The following is a 17,481-nucleotide window of genomic DNA, read 5'->3' on the forward strand; positions in this document are numbered from 1 at the left end:
GAGAGTTGGACTATAAAGAAAGCTGAGCACCTAACAATTGATGCTTTTGAACTGTGGTGTTGGAGAAGACTCTTGAGAGTCCCTTGGACTACAAAGAGATCAAACCAATCAATCCTAAAGGAACACTGCCTAGCACCACACTAAAGTGGATGGTTTTAATATTTTCTTTTGCCTTATAGTCTCAGGCCTTCCAATGTTTTCTCCTTGATTTCAATGGTTTTCAACCCTGATTCCACAGTAGAATCTCTTGGGATATAAAAAATTAACAATGCCCAGGATCTACACCCAGCACTGTCTGATCTAATCAGTTGGGTGGGACTAGCAAAGTATATTTGTCACAACCTCCCCAGGTCATTCTGACGTGCAACTGAGGTTGCGAGCCACTGGATTAGGTCATTTCACCCTTACAACATCCCTGAGAAAAAAGCAGAGAAGAGTCAATTATCCCTACTTGAAGGATGATGAAATTAAAATTCAAGGCCATTAGGTGATTTAGCCAAGACTGTATACATATGTCAGTGTCAGAGCTGAGAAGCCAAGTCTCCTGACCGAGGGTCCAGAATGCCTTCTTCCCTGTGTCCCACACTCACCGCTTAACCCAACATCTTCTTAGTCTACCAATGAGAGGACAAGCAAAAGCAATTCAAATCTCAGAATTTCTTTGCACAATCTTTCTCGGAAATGCATCAACAAATACAAGTCCCTCCTTACTGGAATAACGAAATAGACCACTTAAGTAAATCAAGCCATTTGACAGAGGCCAAGAGAGCTATTGATACTAGTTTGCCTGTCTCCAAGGAACAAAACACTGAAAGGCAAGGGCTTAGAAATGAATGAAAATGTATCCAATGTACAATCAAATGAAAATGTTATGGGCCCGTGGCCAGGGATTATCTGCCAATTGGATCTCTTTCAGCGCCCTAAATTTAACCAGCTGGGATTCTTTTTTTTTTTTTTTTTGCCCTCTTTTTTTGTAAGTCTCATCTTTTTCAACCTTCTGAAAGGAAGAGATTTCCTTTTAATGGGAAATCTGTATTTCATCATAAAGATGGAACACAACATGCTTGGTTTAGCCAGTCTCCTGGGAAGTAGGTTCTTTGGTTAGCATACGCTTGGCATAAAAGAAAGACTTACATTCCAGCAAGTTTATTTCAGGCATGATGGACTAGAAACTTATATCTGTGGAACTTAAGGTATAATCTCACCTCCATTCCTAACGTATTAATAATACTTTATGTTTGTAGATCACTCGATCGCTTTTACAAATCAGTATAATCTCCAAATTTCCAACCTGTTCCAAAATACAATGTAGGTGAGGCTATGCTGTTTGTGTGTGTGTGTGTGTGTGTGTGTGTGTGTGTGTGTGTGTGTGTTGCAGGGAAAGAAAAAGAAAGGGGGGAATTGGAAGAGTAAACCTGGGTATTTATGGTGGTTATGGCTGAGTGGGGTTATGAGTTTTGTTTTTTTTTTTTTCTTTTTGTTTGTATTATCATGTGTGTGTTAGTCGCTCAGTCGTGTCTGACTCTTTGTGACCCCATGGACTGCAGCCCACCAGGCTCCACTGTCCATGGAGCTGGTCAGTAATAAAATGCTTTTTTTTTGTTGTTTAGTCGCTAAGTCATGTCTGATTCTTTTGCGTCCCAAAAGACTGCAGCCCGCCAGGCTCCTCTGTCCATGACATTTCCCAGGCAAGAATACTGGAGTGGATTGCCATTTCCTTCTCCGGGGGAATCTTCCTGATCCAGGGATCAATCCACCAGCATTGCTAGGTGGATTCTTCACCACTGAGTTACCAGGAAATCCCACGGACAGAGGAGCCTGGTGGGCTACAGTCCATGGGGTTGCAAAAGAGTCAGACATGACATAGGGACTAAACAACAACAAATAAATACTTTAGCACTTTGCTATCTTAAAACAAAACTATTTAACTGAGAAAGAATAACCATAAATCACATGTAAAAAGGAGAAATGACCCTACCTGTAATCAAATGACATGGTCAAGGGTCTCACTGCAAATGTGACCCACCAGCTCAGGTCAATTAACCACAGGGCTCCAGCCTGTTGAGTAGAGCTCTTACCTGGCATTCGCAGTGCCAATGCTTGCAATTAGCCAAATGAAGTTCTTTCCCATCCTGCACTTAGGGACCACACTGGGGAGTGGCAGGGGAAACCTGTTCCTCTGTACACATGTTAAAGCCTGTGAAGGCCAGGGGTCCAGCCCTGAGCTACATCCATGCAGAGACCATCTCTTGTGACCTGGGAGGGGCAATTTGGGATTGGATACTAGTACCTCAACCTGGATTTGGGCCTCCATTGGGCTTCTTCTGCTCAAAAGCTGTGACAGAGGAGCAACCATCTTCACAGTTAGACTCCAAAGAATGTAAGGAAGGGCAAAATCCTTTGGCAGCATCATTTCATGTGACAAGTCTAACTAGGAAGATAATGGTTGGGCTCTGGGGTTGGTATAAAGCAGCCATGGAATCACTTCTCTGGTTGAGTCACGGCTGAGAGGGGAAAGGATTCCAGGAGGGGATGCGTCACCTGTTTGCCTATTCATTCACTTTATTCAACAAGCATTTCTGGGTAGCCCTCAGGAATGGCTGTTGTAGACAGTCACTATTTTGTGGACCACACAAAGGCCCCAGGAGCAGGGACAGTGGAAAGTGAAATACAGCTCCACTCACCAGGCTGTGCTCCCAGCAGGGGACTGTGGTCTTCCAAGGAAAGGTGGTCTTTTCTTCATATGAAAGCTGCCCAAGTCTCATGCTTGCAGACCTGCACCTGGCCAGAGGGAGGGCCTTTTCTAAATTTCACAAATGTGTGACAGGAGCTGGCAATGGCTCTGCTCTCAGGGCCATGCACGGGGCTGGACAATGACGGTACAAAAATGAAAACAGCATGACTGTTTGCCCTTAGAAAATCAATCTAATTGGAGACAGAAAGTGAATAGCACAATGAGGCTCACAATTAATATAAAAACGGTATGCAAAAATCATAATAGAAGCAAGAGAGAAAGAATGCCTATTTAAAAGCAATGTTGATGCTGTTCATAGTGAAAGGTTCAGAAAGAAGGAGGCGAAACAGGGGGAGGAGGAAGAAGGAGGAAAGAGAGAAAAAGGAGAAGAAGGAAGAGGAGAATCGTGACCATTTAGTGCATCATCCCCTATGTGAACACTGTTCTTACCAAACACAGGACCTGAGGCTCAGAGAAGCTGAGTGTAGCTCGTAAAAGGAGAGTGAAGATTCTAAGATTCTGAGTCAGGTCCTTCCATTTCCAAATCCTTGTACTTTCCAAATCATTCTGCTCCCCACTCTTTATTCCATAGACACATATGGGTCTGTGCCACGCTGAGTCAGGACGGATGCTAGGCACAGGAGATACAGATTTCAGAAGCAGTGGAGAGGAACTAAAAAGCCTCCTGATGAAAGTGAAAGAGGAGAGTGAAACAGTTGGCTTAAAGCTCAACATTCAGAAAACTAAGATCATGGCATCTGGTCCCATCACTTCATGGCAAATAGATGGGGAAACAGTGGAAACAGTGTCAGACTTTATTTTTGAAGGCTCCAAAATTACTGCAGATAGTGATTGCAGCCATGAAATTAAAGGACACTTACTCCTTGGAAGGAAAGTTATGACCAACCTAGACAGCATATTCAAAAGCAGAGATATTACTTTGCCAACAAAGGTCTGTCTAGTCAAGGCTATGGTTTTTCCAGTAGTCATGTGTGGATGTGAGAGTTGGACTGTGAAGAAGGCTGAGCACTGAAGAATTGATGCTTTTGAACTGTGGTGTTAGAGAAGATTCTTGAGAGTCCCTTGGACTGCAAGGAGATCCAATCAGTCCATTCTGAAGGAGATCTGAACTGAACTGAACTGAGAGGGTCCTAGCTGAGAGCAGAAACTGAGGATAGACTGCCTGGGTTTGAATCCCAAGCCATTTCCAGTCCCTATCACACTTTCAGGAAATTATAGGAAAAAACACTCTCTTTGGTCAGGTGCAGCTCTGGGTTCAAATCCTAGCTTTGCTCCTCATCTTGCCTCAGTTTCCTCCTCTGTAAAATGGAGATAACATTCCCTACCTACCAGGGTATTGGTGAAGATTACATGAGATAATACAGGCAAAGTAATTGGAAGAGTGCCAGGCACACAGAAAGCACTAGACAAGCTGTAGAGAACTGCGCAAGCATTAGATATAAGCAGTATTATTAGTGGTCGCCGTACCATTATCTCATATGTTAAGGAGGGAGGGGGTATGTTTTAAACACAAGCAGCTGGTATATGGGACTTCCCAGGTGGCACTAGTGGTAAAGAATCTGCCTGCCATGTAGGAGACATAAGAGGGTGGGGTTTGATCTCTGGGTTGGGAATATCCCCTGGGGAGGGAGCAAGGCAACCGACTCCAGTATTCTTTCCTGGAGAATCCCATGGACAGAGGAGCCTGGTGGGCTACAGTCCATAGAGTCGCACAGAGCCGGGCACGACTGAAGCGACTTAGGCATGCATGCAGCATACAGCAGAAGGAGCCAAAGACTTGAGATCAATCCAGAGCCCTGGAAGTGAGGAAGTATGTAGATTAAAATATCCCCAAATTTGTCTACAGCTCTTTGCAATTAGAAGGCCTTTCACACACACAACACAAAAAGCACTGTGACTATGTTATCTCCATTTGAAAGGCAAGGAGACTGAGGCTCAGAGATGACAAATGACTTGCCTGGACTAAGACACGTCAGCGGAGGCAGATGGCTGGGCTCCACTTGTTGACTTTACTGCAATTACTTTACCTAGAGGACTCCCTCACGCCCTTTTATAACCCAATGGGTCAATTTTCAGCATCTCACCACAGCTGCTCTATCGTGTGTGTACTTATTTGTTTCTGAACTACTGAAGAGTATTTGCATACATCATGCCCATTCACCCCTTCATACTTGAGGATGTATTTTTTAATAATAAGAATACTCCTGAAATTAAAAGGTGGCTAAGTTCTGAAGCTCTAATGCACAGCATGTGATGACAGTCAACAATACTGTATTATATACTTCGAAGGTGCTAAGAGACAAGATTTTAAATGTTCTACCACAAAGAAATAATAACATGTGACATCCTTCGATGATTCTTGCCTAAACAATTCTGGGGTTGCAAAATAGTGACTTTCCCAATTCTACTACTTCCCCTACCTTTATCAGTAGGCATTACACTATAAGGAAGAGCCCTTTCTTTTTCTGCTGATATCTATTTATGTCCTTATCCTCCATCTTCCTATCACAGAACTGAGTCATTGATTTTATTCAATGGTTTACAATCTGTTACTGTCCTTATTTATTTTATCACTCAAATTGTTCCAGATTGGACCAGCTAAATCCCCTTCAAACTGGTTCTTGTATCTTCTTGACATCACCGATTAGTTGGCTTACTTACTGGCACAAAACAGAATGTTCCAGGCTTAATGTGTACCTTCCTAGCTCCAGCAAATGGAATCAGCCTTTTTCTTTTTTTTTTTCTCAAGAATCCCTGGTTCTTTATGCGGTGGCGGGGTTGGGGGGGCGGGGCGGGGGCGGACAGTATAAGCTGCCACTTCTAATTTTAGTCTGGTATGTAGTCATTGAAAATCTGCCTTCCCTGCAGGACTCATGAATCACTCCAGAGCCAGAAAATCATCATCAGACTCTTCCTGAAAAATGGATCTATCAAAACAGAGCCTCTAATCCATTTCTTTCTGCAGGACACACAAGTCTAGCTCCGAAGAGCTTCCCTTCTCACTCATGCTTTCACCCTTCACAATAAGATGGGTGTAGAAACCCACAGAATGGTCCTTGGTAATTGAGAAAGCACTTAGGTACGTGAATCTTTCTAAATCTCAGGGATTCTTGGAGATGTGTTACAAGTGAAAGGTTTAGGAAAGAGAGCTGAGTCCACTGACTCAAAACATACAGGAAAGGGAAAGAAAAATGGAGTCAATGTTTGGCACCAGATCCTCTAAGGACACTTAGTGTATTTGTAATTTCCCCCCATGCTAGGTATTTTCATCTCTGTTTTTGTATATGCAGCTCAGAGCAGTGTAATGTTGCCTCTTCAAGATCCCAAAGCTAGTGAGTTGTAAAATCAGAACTCAAATCCAGGAGCACCCGATGCCAGAGGATATGTTTTGAAATGCAACACAAAAGCCCATTTGATAGACATTCCTTTCATTTGTATCTTTACTTTTAACCTACATTGTTTTTGGGGGGGAAATAATAATTTCTGATTTCTGACAAATAACTTTATATCTGGATGTTTTCTCTCTCATGAAAATAAAATGCAGAATGTATTCCCCCAAATTGTTTATTTGATGTTTGTTTCTCTGGATTTCAGGTAAAAAAAAAGGACTTTTCCCTCTTTAGACCACCTTTATAAAAATAACAACAAAAACCCCCTATACACTGGGATATCCTAACTCTGAGACACATTGGGATCTCCTAGGATCTTTAAAAATGTTGACATTCATGTCCCCAGGTGTCTGCTTTAATTGGTCTGAAGCTGAGCTGGGTATCAGGAATTTTAAAAGATCCCCAGATGATTCTAATATGCTGCAAAGTTAGAGAACCATTGGCAGACACAAGGAAAATAAAGAAAGGTAATCACTTCTCCAAGGCATTCTGGAAATCAACTCCTTTCCCTTCAGGCTATGATGATCCAAGATATTTTAGGAAATGAAATTAAGGCCAAAACTTATTTCTTCATAGAATTATAAACTTTAAAAATAAGATGAAAATTAACAATGTACAAAACCTTAAAGCCTAGCTTAGTGAAAGAAGTGATTAAAATTATGGGCAAAATTGATTCATGGAACAAGTCATTTTTATGGAGCAGGTCAGAGCAGGGCACTGGGAATACAGTGGAGAGCAGGTGGACACACTCAGCATAAATGGAGTCTCTGGAGAAAATCACCAAGAGGAGTGCTGGGGGGCCCGAGGAGTATGAAGTCAGGTATATGCCCCGTGGGACACCATGGAAGGCTTCTTTGAGGAGGTAAAAATCCCAGTTTAGCCTGGGAAGAGAAGGAGTTAAGCCTGGGAGGAGAGAGGAATAGAAGCTGGTGGTAGTATCTGAGCACAAGAGTACTGTGTGTGTATGTGTGTGCCCACTCACTTCAGTCATGTCGGAGTCTTTGTGACCCCCTGGGCTGTAGTCTGCCAGGCTCCTCTATCCATGGATTCTCCAGGTAAGTACACTGGAGTGGGTTGTCATGCCCCGCTCCAGGGGATCTTCCTGGCCCAGGGATCAAACCCACTTCTCCTGCACTGCAGGCGGATTTTTTACTGCTGAGCGACTGGGGAAGCCCCAGAAGAGCATTGTAGGAAACCAGTTATGACCCTTTTGGATGTCTGAGCCACACTCTACCTGTCTAAATGAATCTAAAGTAAGAGAAATGACTTAATCACTGGAAGAAGAAACCAGTCAAAATAAACAGCCCAAACAGGTTCTTTTGTAATCTGTGTCATATGAACATTAAAAACAGGCCAAAAGAATACTAGCTGCCTCCTCTGTCATAGTTCTCTCCTCTAAGATCAGGTATCCCTCACTTTCCAAGGGCACCACAGGACCATGACTTAACAACTGTATTTCCAATGGGGCCTCTCCCCCTCCCCAGTCAGGAGTAGGATTACTCGCTTCTCTCAGTAAGATGCCTAAGATGTCCATCTGAGGTAGCCTGAGTTAGAGGGTGAGAAGTGTCACTGCACGTGCATAGGTGAATTTAAAAAAAAAAAACTTTGATAACATCTGAAGTTAGAAAGTGTCTGGGCTCTTGAATGAGCAATTAGTGATTATGTAACACAAGCATATTAAAAAAGAGAGACATTACTTTGCCAACAAAGGTCTGTCTAGTCAAAGCTATGGTTTTTCCAGTAGTCATGTACTGATGTGAGAGTTGGACTATAAAGAAAGTTGAGCGCCGAAGAATTGATGCTTTTGAACTGTGGTGTTGGAGAAGACTCTTGAGAGTCCCTTGGACTGTAAGGAGATCCAACCAGTCCATCCTAAAAGAAATCAGTCCTGAATATTCATTGGAAGGATTGATGCTGAAGCTGAAACTCCAACTTTGACCACCTGATGCAAAGAACTGATTCTTTGGAAAAGACCCTGATACTGGGAAAGATTGAAGGCGGGAGGAGAAGGGGATGACAGAGGATGAAATGGTTGGATGGCATCACTGACTCAATGGACAAAAGTTTGAGCAGGCTCTGGGAGTTGGTGATGGACAGGGAAACCTGGCGTGCTGCAGTCCATGGGATTGCAAAGAGTTAGACACAACTGAGCAACTGAACTGAACAACCAGGGTGCAGAATGTGGAAGGTCTATCTAGAACAGTGTTGACACATGATAAGGATATTCCTGGACTGGGAGAAGCTGAAACCCACAAGCCTGCCAAGGTTCTGTACTAGCTTCAAATCTCAATCCAGAGCAGGTAGTGGGAACAAGGCTGAGACGGCAACAATGGATGGCCCAGAGCCAACAGAAATTCCATCCAGTAAACATTTCTTGCTCACTGACAAATGCAAAACATTGTGTTAGGGCTCACTGGCTGAGAGCTAGAAAGACAAATGACACCTGTCCCTCACTCTCCAGAAGCCCATAGTCAAGTGAAGGGAGCTGAAAATTAATAACATCCTCACCCATTTCCTTGGCCAATTCTGAGGCATCTCCTAATTTAGAGACTACATCCTTTGCTCCTAGCTAAAAGTGCCAACTGAAGGTTCAGACATGAAACACACTGGGCATGTAATAAAAACCGGGCCACTGATGAGATAACCCAGTGACTGATTGCCTCGTTTATTCATCAAAGGGCCCTGCGCTTGGTAAAGGGGATATAAAGGGGCCTAAATTAGAAACAATCCCTGCCCTCAGAGAGTTTACTTTCATCACAGTACGTCTGTTTGGTACATTACAAGTAGGCAGAGAACACGTAATGAGAATTACATTGATCCTGATAAGAACATTAGTGAGGACTTAGAGTAGGTGCTTATCAGTCTCTGGGGCTCAGAAGGGCTATAGCACTTTCCCCAGATATCTAGCTGGAAGTGACATTGGCAGGATGTGCTATTCCAAGGCCAGTTCTCAGGTCATTATCTCCCCTTCTGTGTGGCTTGCATATACACCAGCAGACACGAAAGGAAAGAAGAAGTATTTTGTACTGAATAGAGCTAGGTATATTTTTTCTTTGTAATTAATTTCTGTTTTTCCAGCACTCCTACATGTGTAGAAAAACAATTCTTGACTTAGTCATGTAACCTCCAAAAAGCTAAAATTGCAGCATTTGAGGCAAGGGTATTTAAAATACAGAATCATTATTCCCCCCAAAGCATGTACTCTATTGCTAAATACAACAATGAACACTCTGTAGGAAAAAAAAGAAAGACTTCAGAAAGCAGCTGAATCTGAGGTGTCTGCTTTTTTTTTTTTTAACTTTAGAGCACCCTCTTTCTTTTCAGCTTTGATAAGTCAAAGCAGGAACCTAATAGATTATAAATGCTTTGTGATGATGTCCTTGGAACCAATTGATTTTTCTCACTTATTTCTAGACAATACTAGATCAGCTGGAAAACACCAATAGAGTTTTCCATAGTAACTCATGACACAAAAGACATCCAATTGGAAGGCTCAAGGCATTAATCCTTTCTCCATGATGGTCACTTACATTTCTTTGGACTGTCACTTTCAATCAGCAGGTAATGCCAACGGAATTCCACTGAGAACTTAAATGGACTTTCCCATTTTACTCCTGGCTAATCTCCCTTTCACCCTCTCAGAAATCTCAGCAAGATTCAACTGGGGTTTGTTACCAAAGTCTTCATAATTTACAGGACTTTTTTTTTTTTTCCTCTTACATTTGAAACCTTAGCTACCTCATAAATAATTCCTTTTATCACAAGTGTAGATGTTCCTGTAATGCTCCCTGCAACTTGTCAAATGTTTCAAAAGTTATCTCATGTGCTAGACAGAAACTGCTTCTGACCTCTGGGTTAACCACAGTTAACCAACAAATCTGACTGCTTTCAAGGCTGCCTCCTGCTCCACTTGCTGATTCAGGCTGTAAATTACTGCCACTCAGGGCAGTGACAAGACAGGGTACCAGGACCTTTACTGACACTGTACAGTTTGTGATTAAATATGGTCTTGGCTTCCTTTCTCAGGAATCAAGTGTGTGGACATTATATAATATATAATCCTGAGAAGAAGCCTTCTCAATAACCAAATCATAGAATGGAAAAAAAAAAAACCCACATGGTAAATGATTAGGTTTTTAACCACTTTGGTAGTTTTAGTTGGAGAAACTTAATTTTTCTCTAGTCCAATATACCTAGGCCTGATTGTGCCTTCCTCTACAATAGTGGCTCAGTGGTAAAGACTTTGCTTGCTGATGCAGGAGATTTGGTTTGATCCATGGGTCAGGAAGATCCCCTAGAGGAGGAAATGGCAACCCACTCTAGTGTTGCTGCCTGGAGAATCCCATGGAAAGAGGAGCCTGGCAGACTACAGTCCATGGGGGTCACAGAGAGTCATGACTTAGTGACTAAACAATAACGACAATGAATCTGCTTCCCTGTGTCCCCCACCCCACCCTAGTGTGCCACAAGTTTCCCTTAACTATGACAACTTACCATTAGCTGTGTCTTCTACTGGCAAAGCCTTCACTGCCCTTCCTCAGCAGTGGGAACTTCTATTTACCCACCCCCAGTCTCAGCTCCCGGTGAAGGCAATGGCACCCCACTCCAGTACTCTTGCCTGGAAAATCCCATGGATGGAGGAGCCTGGAAGGCTGCAGTCCATGGGGTCGCGAGGGTCGGAGACGACTGAGCGACTTCACTTTCACTTTTCACTTTCATGCATTGGAGAAGGAAATGGCAACCCACTCCAGTGTTCTTGCCTGAAGAATCCCAGGGACAGGGGAGCCTGGTGGGCTGCTGTCTCTGGGGTTGCACAGAGTCGGACACGACTGAAGTGACTTAGCAGCAGCAGCAGACTTAGCTCCAGCAGAACTTCCTCTAAGAGACCACGCCCAGCATTCTAGGCAAACCAGAGTCTCTCTCATCCATGTTCCCAAAGCACCTGGGACACTGCTGCTTCAACACACACACTACAGCATACTCTAGTGATCTTCATACACATCTGCTTTAATCCCTGCAGAGTGCAGTATCCTGGTTTCAAGCATAGTCTTTGAGAAGGCAGATGCAGGGCTGAATGCAAGCTGATCTACTTGTTCTCTTTGGAGACTTGATCAAGTTGCTTAATATCAGGGAACTTTCCTTACTGTATTTGTTAAATGAGGTTTAAAATAGCCTCCTTCAAGCAGGCATTTGCTGTTCTGAGATGATTAAACGAGAAGAGATGCAGAAAGTGACGGGCACAGATGTTGTGTGAATGGCAGCTGCTGCTACTGCAACTTCTCCTCTTCCTCTATAATCATCATCAATATTATTAAGTTCTAAGACCCCAACAAGAACTATGTCACCTATTCACCATTCTACTTTTATCCCCTAGAACTGTGAGAATATAGATACTCAACTATCTGTGCTGAGCTTTGAAGACAAAGATCATTTTACCAGTAGACAACAGAGCCTGGACTTCAGAAGTGGCAGAATCTTAGTCCACCTGATGCCAGCAAATGATCTCCTGGACTGGTAAAGCTAAGTTATAAGCATGAAGCTTCCCTCCATTCTGTTTCCCTAACCAATGGCTGAAAATTAACTTCTGCTGTCAAGAAACATGTATGACTGGACTCAGTTGGTCCACTGCTTGAGGTGCATGGCCAGTGAACACACCAAAGTTCTTTCAATCGAAGCAGAAGCATTTATTACCTATGACAAATAAGGAGACAGGGAACATTTATTACTCATGACAAGTAAGGAGACAAAGAGATAGTTCTCCAAGCCCTGTCTTCTCAAACTGCTGGACCAAGAAAGTTCACGCCTAGGAGACATGCATATTCATGAGAGGGTAGGCATGATTATTATAATGAGGTGACACTTACTCTGGGTAGCCAAAAACCTGCAAGCCACTGGGTACTTGGTTGGTTGTTTGCACTGGGGTAGCTTGTTGAGTGGAATGCACTGTAACATTTTCAAAACATCCCAGGTTTGGAACTTTCTGCCATTCAATGGTTAGTTTCTTTCAAAGAACACATTGGTATAACCAGATCTCTTCCCTCCTGCAGTCTAGCTAACACATGGACAATAGTTTTTGTAGTGGGAGGGTGCGGGAAGTCGGGTGGATTACTGAAATTTTTATTTTACGTTTCAGTGAAAAAAACAAACAAGTTACTCTTAACCATTTGGTTTACAGAAATTCTCCCCAAATCACACAGAGCTGGAGAAGGATGGCAGATTGCTAAATTCTGACCCAGTTAAAATGTAAAAGGATCATGACAAATTGCTTCTTGGCTCCCTTGTTTTTCCTTTGAAAAAATAATTTACAATGTGGGATGGGTTAACTCCCCTTTACATCATCTAAACCCTCAGAAAATCTATGACAGGCTCTGTCTGAAAGGCCAGTTTGACCCCACGGGCCTGAGTCCTACTACATTTTCTCAGCCCCAGACATTAGACACAGGCTGTCTATCATTCAAGACCCTGACGTCGCAAAAATAAAAATTTTTAAATAAACTTTTTAGAAAAGGAAACCCTGCCAAGGTCGACTCACATGTTTTCTTTCTGTGAAATTTAAATATCTGTTAAATTGGATTCTGCCCAGCAGTTCTAAATTTAGGTCAGAGGCTAAGAATTCAGTAAACAGCTTTATTCTTCAAAATCACCCCACGAGTTCTAACCAGGAAATAAGTAAAGTTCAGGGTAGAATGTGGCCTTTCAACAATGATCACACTTAACATTTCTTTATATGCTTACTAGAGCCAGATACTGTGCTGAAAATTGTCAACGCTATATGACAAGGCAATGAGGTTTGTATAATCAGCATCATGCCCATTATACAGATGAGCAGACTGGGCTTTGATTAAGGTCAAACAGTGAGCATTAGGGTTAGATTCAGATCAGGAGGGTGGAGCTCAGAGTTAGGATCTTCAGTGCAAAGTCCCAGGGCCCCCTGCTCCATGGCAGCCACCTGGTCCATATCACTGTAAGTCACCCATGGGCTCTTAAATTTGTCCTTATCATTGAATCCCTTATACTGGCCATCACTGCCTCATTGTCTCTGTGACATTCAGTTCAGTTCAGTCAGTCATGCTTGACTCTTTGCAACCCCATGAACCACAGCACACCAGGCCTCCCTGTCCATCACCAACTCCCGGAGTTCACTCAAACTCATGTCCATTGAGTCGGTGATGCCATCCAGCCATCTCATCCTCTGTTGTCCCCTTCTCCTCCTACCCTCAATCTTTCCCAGGATCAGGGTCTTTTCAAATGAGTCAGCTCTTCACATCAAGTGGCCAAAGTGTCGGAGTTTCAGCTTCAACATCAGTCCCTCCAATGAACATCCAGGGCTGATCTCCTTTAGGATGGACTGGTTGGATCTCCTTGCAGTTCAAGGGACTCTCAAGAGTCTTCTTTAACACCACAATTCAAAAGCATCAATTCTTCGGTGCTCAGCTTTCTTTATAGTCCAACTCTCACACCCATTGGTGACTACTGGAAAAACCATAGCCTTGAGTAGACAGACCTTTGTTGACAAAGTAATGTCTCTGCTTTTTAATATGCTGTCTAGGTTGCTCATAACTTTTCTTCCAAGGAGTAAGTGTCTTTTAATTTCATGGCTGCAATCACCATCTGCAGTGATTTTGGAGCCCAAAAAATTAAAGTCAGTCACTATTTCCCCATCTATTTGCCATGAAGTGATGGGACAAGATGCCATGATTTTAGTTTTCTGAATATTGAGCTTTAAGCCAACTTTTTCATTCTCCTCTTTCACTTTCATCAAGAGGCTCTTTAGTTCTTCTTTGCTTTCTGCCATAAGGGTGGTGTCAGCTGCATATCTGAGGTTATTGATATTTCTCCCAGCAATCTTGATTCCAGCTTGTGCTTCTTCCAGCCCAGCGTTTCTCATGATGTACTCTGCATATAAGTTAAATAAGCAGGGTAACAATATACAGCCTTGACGTACTCCTTTTCCTATTTGGAACCAGTCTGTTGTTCCAAGTCCAGTTCTAACTATTGCTTCCTGACCTGCAAACAGGTTTCTCAAGAGGCCGGTCAGGTGGTCTGATATTCCCATCTCTTTCAGAATTTTCCACAGTTTATTGTGATCCCCACAGTCAAAGGCTTTGGCATAGTCCATAAAGCAGAAATAGATGTTTTTCTGGAACTCTCTTGCTTTTTCAATGATCCAGCGGATGTTAGCAATTTGATCTCTGGTTTCTCTGCCTTTTCTAAAACATAGGAACCAGAGATCAAATTGCCAACATATTACTCCTCACTAACAGTCTGAGCCCACACTGAATCCTGTGTTTCCCAAGCCAGAGACAGAACAGAGGATGGAGCTGAGATAAGGCCCGGCTCCCGAGCACTTTGGGCACCAATCAGTCCTCATCCTGCTTCTCTCTACTTCTTCATTCATAGCAGCTCATTGTACAGAAGCCATAACTATCCCATGCCCAGATGTTAAGATCTGGAACTTGTTCTGCATCTTGTGTGTTCAGTTCAAGCAGATGGCATGTCTCACATGAGATATGTAGGCTCAACACGCTCATGAGCTTGGTGGGTGGGTGATCTGTGGCCAGCTATGGATACGATTCCAGCCCCTCCATGGAGGTCCGTGATTTTGGCTTTCTCACTGAACTTCTCAGAGTCCTAATTTCTTCACATAAAAATATGCATAATAAAGCTTTTCAAGACTGTTGTAATTAAATAACACTGAAAGCACTTGGTTGTAGCTGGTGTTCAATAAATGTTACTATCTTTGCCCTTAAAAGGTAACATCTTTTAATGACTTCCTAACCCTTCTGTTATCTAGCTAAAAGCCTGGAAAGAGAGCAAAGCAACCATATTCATCATTCAACCAATATTTACTGAGCACCTATGATGTGCCAGATACGTGAATGAGGATTTAAAACCACACTAGGCTATCAAGGCTCATTTCTGGGCATGTTAAGGAATATCAATTAAGTTCCTGCCTAGAAGTAGGCACTTAAACGGAGAATTTCACTGACCCTCACAACCATTTGAGGTCAATGTTATTAGCTCTGTTTTACACATTAAAAAAATGAGGTTCACTCTGAAAGGCCCAGAAGCTTGACCATGTCCCACAGCTATAAGAGGCAGCAAAAGTCATCACTACAGTGAACCCTTTCTCAGGACTGTTGGTTGTTTCCTGTCATCTTGTCCTTCCACAGTGCTTAATTTAGAGAAAATTAAAGGGAAGAGAAGTTCTTGTAACTTTCAACACAAAATCAATTAAGTCTGGCATGATCCCTGGTCTTGCTACTAGGCAGGCAAAGGGCATCTTTGAGAACTCCTGGTGATTACTGTAGAGATGCAGAGATAAAGGGTTTCAGGACAGGTAGGCACAGAAGACTCAGAACTGCTGCCCACTCCACCAGTTCTTTCTGGTCCCACAACCTATTCCTCCAACCCTCAGGTCCAATCTTCAAGCTTCAGGGAAAAATTGGTGGAATAAATACCCAGCAGATGACCAGATTTCCCTGAGGCAGCTGGGAAACACCCACTTACAGCAGCCCTTCCACATCAAGACCCATAGCGTCAGCTGGACACAGGTTCAAATCCTGTCTGACTTCTAAGCCCACCTCTTCCCACTATTCGAAACAACTTCTGTATGAGGCTGTCACCTTATCAGTGACTTACTTGAAAGCCCTGCAATACTGATGATGAGATGGACAAATTTGCTTCTAAGTTAACTTTTGTCTTCCTCTGAGGGATGAAGGGTTAACATTTATATCACTTAAACAAAGGCCTTTATTCTAGGGGGAGCTTTTATTAACATTTCAAGTGCCCTAACTAGGAATTCACACTGAGATGTAATTAGTTAGAATGTAAAGGATGCAACTGTAATCACTTCAAATATTGTCTAAGTCCGCTTAGTGTTATAGGTTAATCAGGGCTTCCCTGATGGCTCAGTGGGTAAAGAATCCGCCTGCAATGCAGGAGACACAGGAGATGCAGGTTTGATCCCTGGATTGGGAAGATCACTTGGAGAAGGAAATGGCAACCCACTCCAGTATTCTTGCCTAGAAAATCCCACGGACAGAGGAGCCTGGCTGGGTACAGTCCAAAGGGTCACAAAGAGTTAGACACAACTAACCGCGCAGGTACAGCATAGTATTAATCACTTAGTTGTGTCTGACTCTTTGCAACGCCGTGGACTAGTCGTAGCCCACCAGACTCCTCTGTCCATAAAATTCTCCAGGCAAGAATACTGGAGTGGATAGCCCTTCCTTTCTCCAGGGGATCTTACCGACTCAGGGATTGAACCTAGGTCTTCTGCACTGCAGGCAGATTCTTTACCATCTGAGCCATCAGTCATCGATGAACATTAATTACTAAGGGGTACTAGAAAAAATTTACATTGGTAAAGTGAGCAACACTCAAGAAATGTAATTCGCTTACAACATAGTAAGGTTATCTCTATTCCAGCAAAAAGACTTAGGAGTAACTCATGGATTAAGAATTCTATAAGCTCTGTGTGCTCAACACAGGGAGTCTACCTCCCGACTCGGCTAGAAGACTAGCCAACTCTGATATTAGAATATTATAGCGCTGGTCTCAGCCTGAACTTTTTATGCAAGAATGGTTGGTGGACCTCCAGGGCAGAGAGAAGGGACTTCATGGAGCCTTAAAGGAAAGAGATTTATGAGGATTTTTATGCTGACTGGCTAAAAAATGCTAATACGTGTGGAAGATTTAGTCTATGACTTGCTTTCATTGTAGCATAGGTTACTGGGGAGGAGATACAGTTCCCAAACTAACCAAAAAGAACCTGACCTCTGTTGAATGGATAAGTTGAACTGGTTCAGTTGGCAACAGAATCCAATAAGCCAGAATCCCTGCCTTTAGAGTGAGAGAGAGGAAGACCCATAAAAACTTCTAAAACTCTCTCTGAAGTCTTTCAAGGCAGTCTAGTGTAGCTGTTAAGAGGCCAGGTTCTGGGTCAGACTGTTGGGTATGAATTCCAGCATGAGTTTCCAAACAGCTATGTGCCTCTGTCTCTTCACCTATAAAATGGCAATGCTAATTATACTTCCTCTTAAGGCAGGCAGGATGATCAAATAAGTTTCTGTAGGAAAAGTACAAAAAACTAAAGGAAGTCCTCAGTAAATGTAAGCTACCATTACAGTGGAGGGGAACTAAGAATTGCTTTTCAAAACACAAGCAGTAAGTGTTGGCTTTTATTTTCTTATTTACCATTTACATTTGTTTACCATCTCATGCAACAAACATACTGCATGCTTCTCTGATGGCTCAGATGGTAAAGAATCTGCCTGTGGTATGGTAGACCTGGGTTCGATTCCTGAGTTGGGAAGATCCTCTGGAGAAGGAACT

General features: G+C 42.9%; 1 protein-coding gene and 1 long non-coding RNA gene across 3 annotated transcripts in view; one reads left to right on the plus strand and one right to left on the minus strand.

Moving 5' to 3' along the window:
• ROR1 (receptor tyrosine kinase like orphan receptor 1) overlaps window positions 1–17,481 on the minus strand; it is a 469,060-nt gene that overhangs the window by 277,703 nt on the left and 173,876 nt on the right. The gene's annotated exons all lie outside the window — the stretch shown is intronic.
• Window positions 1–17,481, plus strand: part of LOC132344896 (uncharacterized) — a 43,505-nt gene that overhangs the window by 16,139 nt on the left and 9,885 nt on the right. Inside the window, exon 2 of the long non-coding RNA XR_009493963.1 lies at window positions 11,519–11,658. This is a non-coding gene — a long non-coding RNA (uncharacterized lncRNA). The remainder of the gene's footprint in view (window positions 1–11,518; window positions 11,659–17,481) is intronic.

This window comes from Bos taurus, chromosome 3, assembly GCF_002263795.3.
Source record: "Bos taurus isolate L1 Dominette 01449 registration number 42190680 breed Hereford chromosome 3, ARS-UCD2.0, whole genome shotgun sequence".
Classification (NCBI taxonomy): Eukaryota; Metazoa; Chordata; class Mammalia; order Artiodactyla; family Bovidae; genus Bos; species Bos taurus.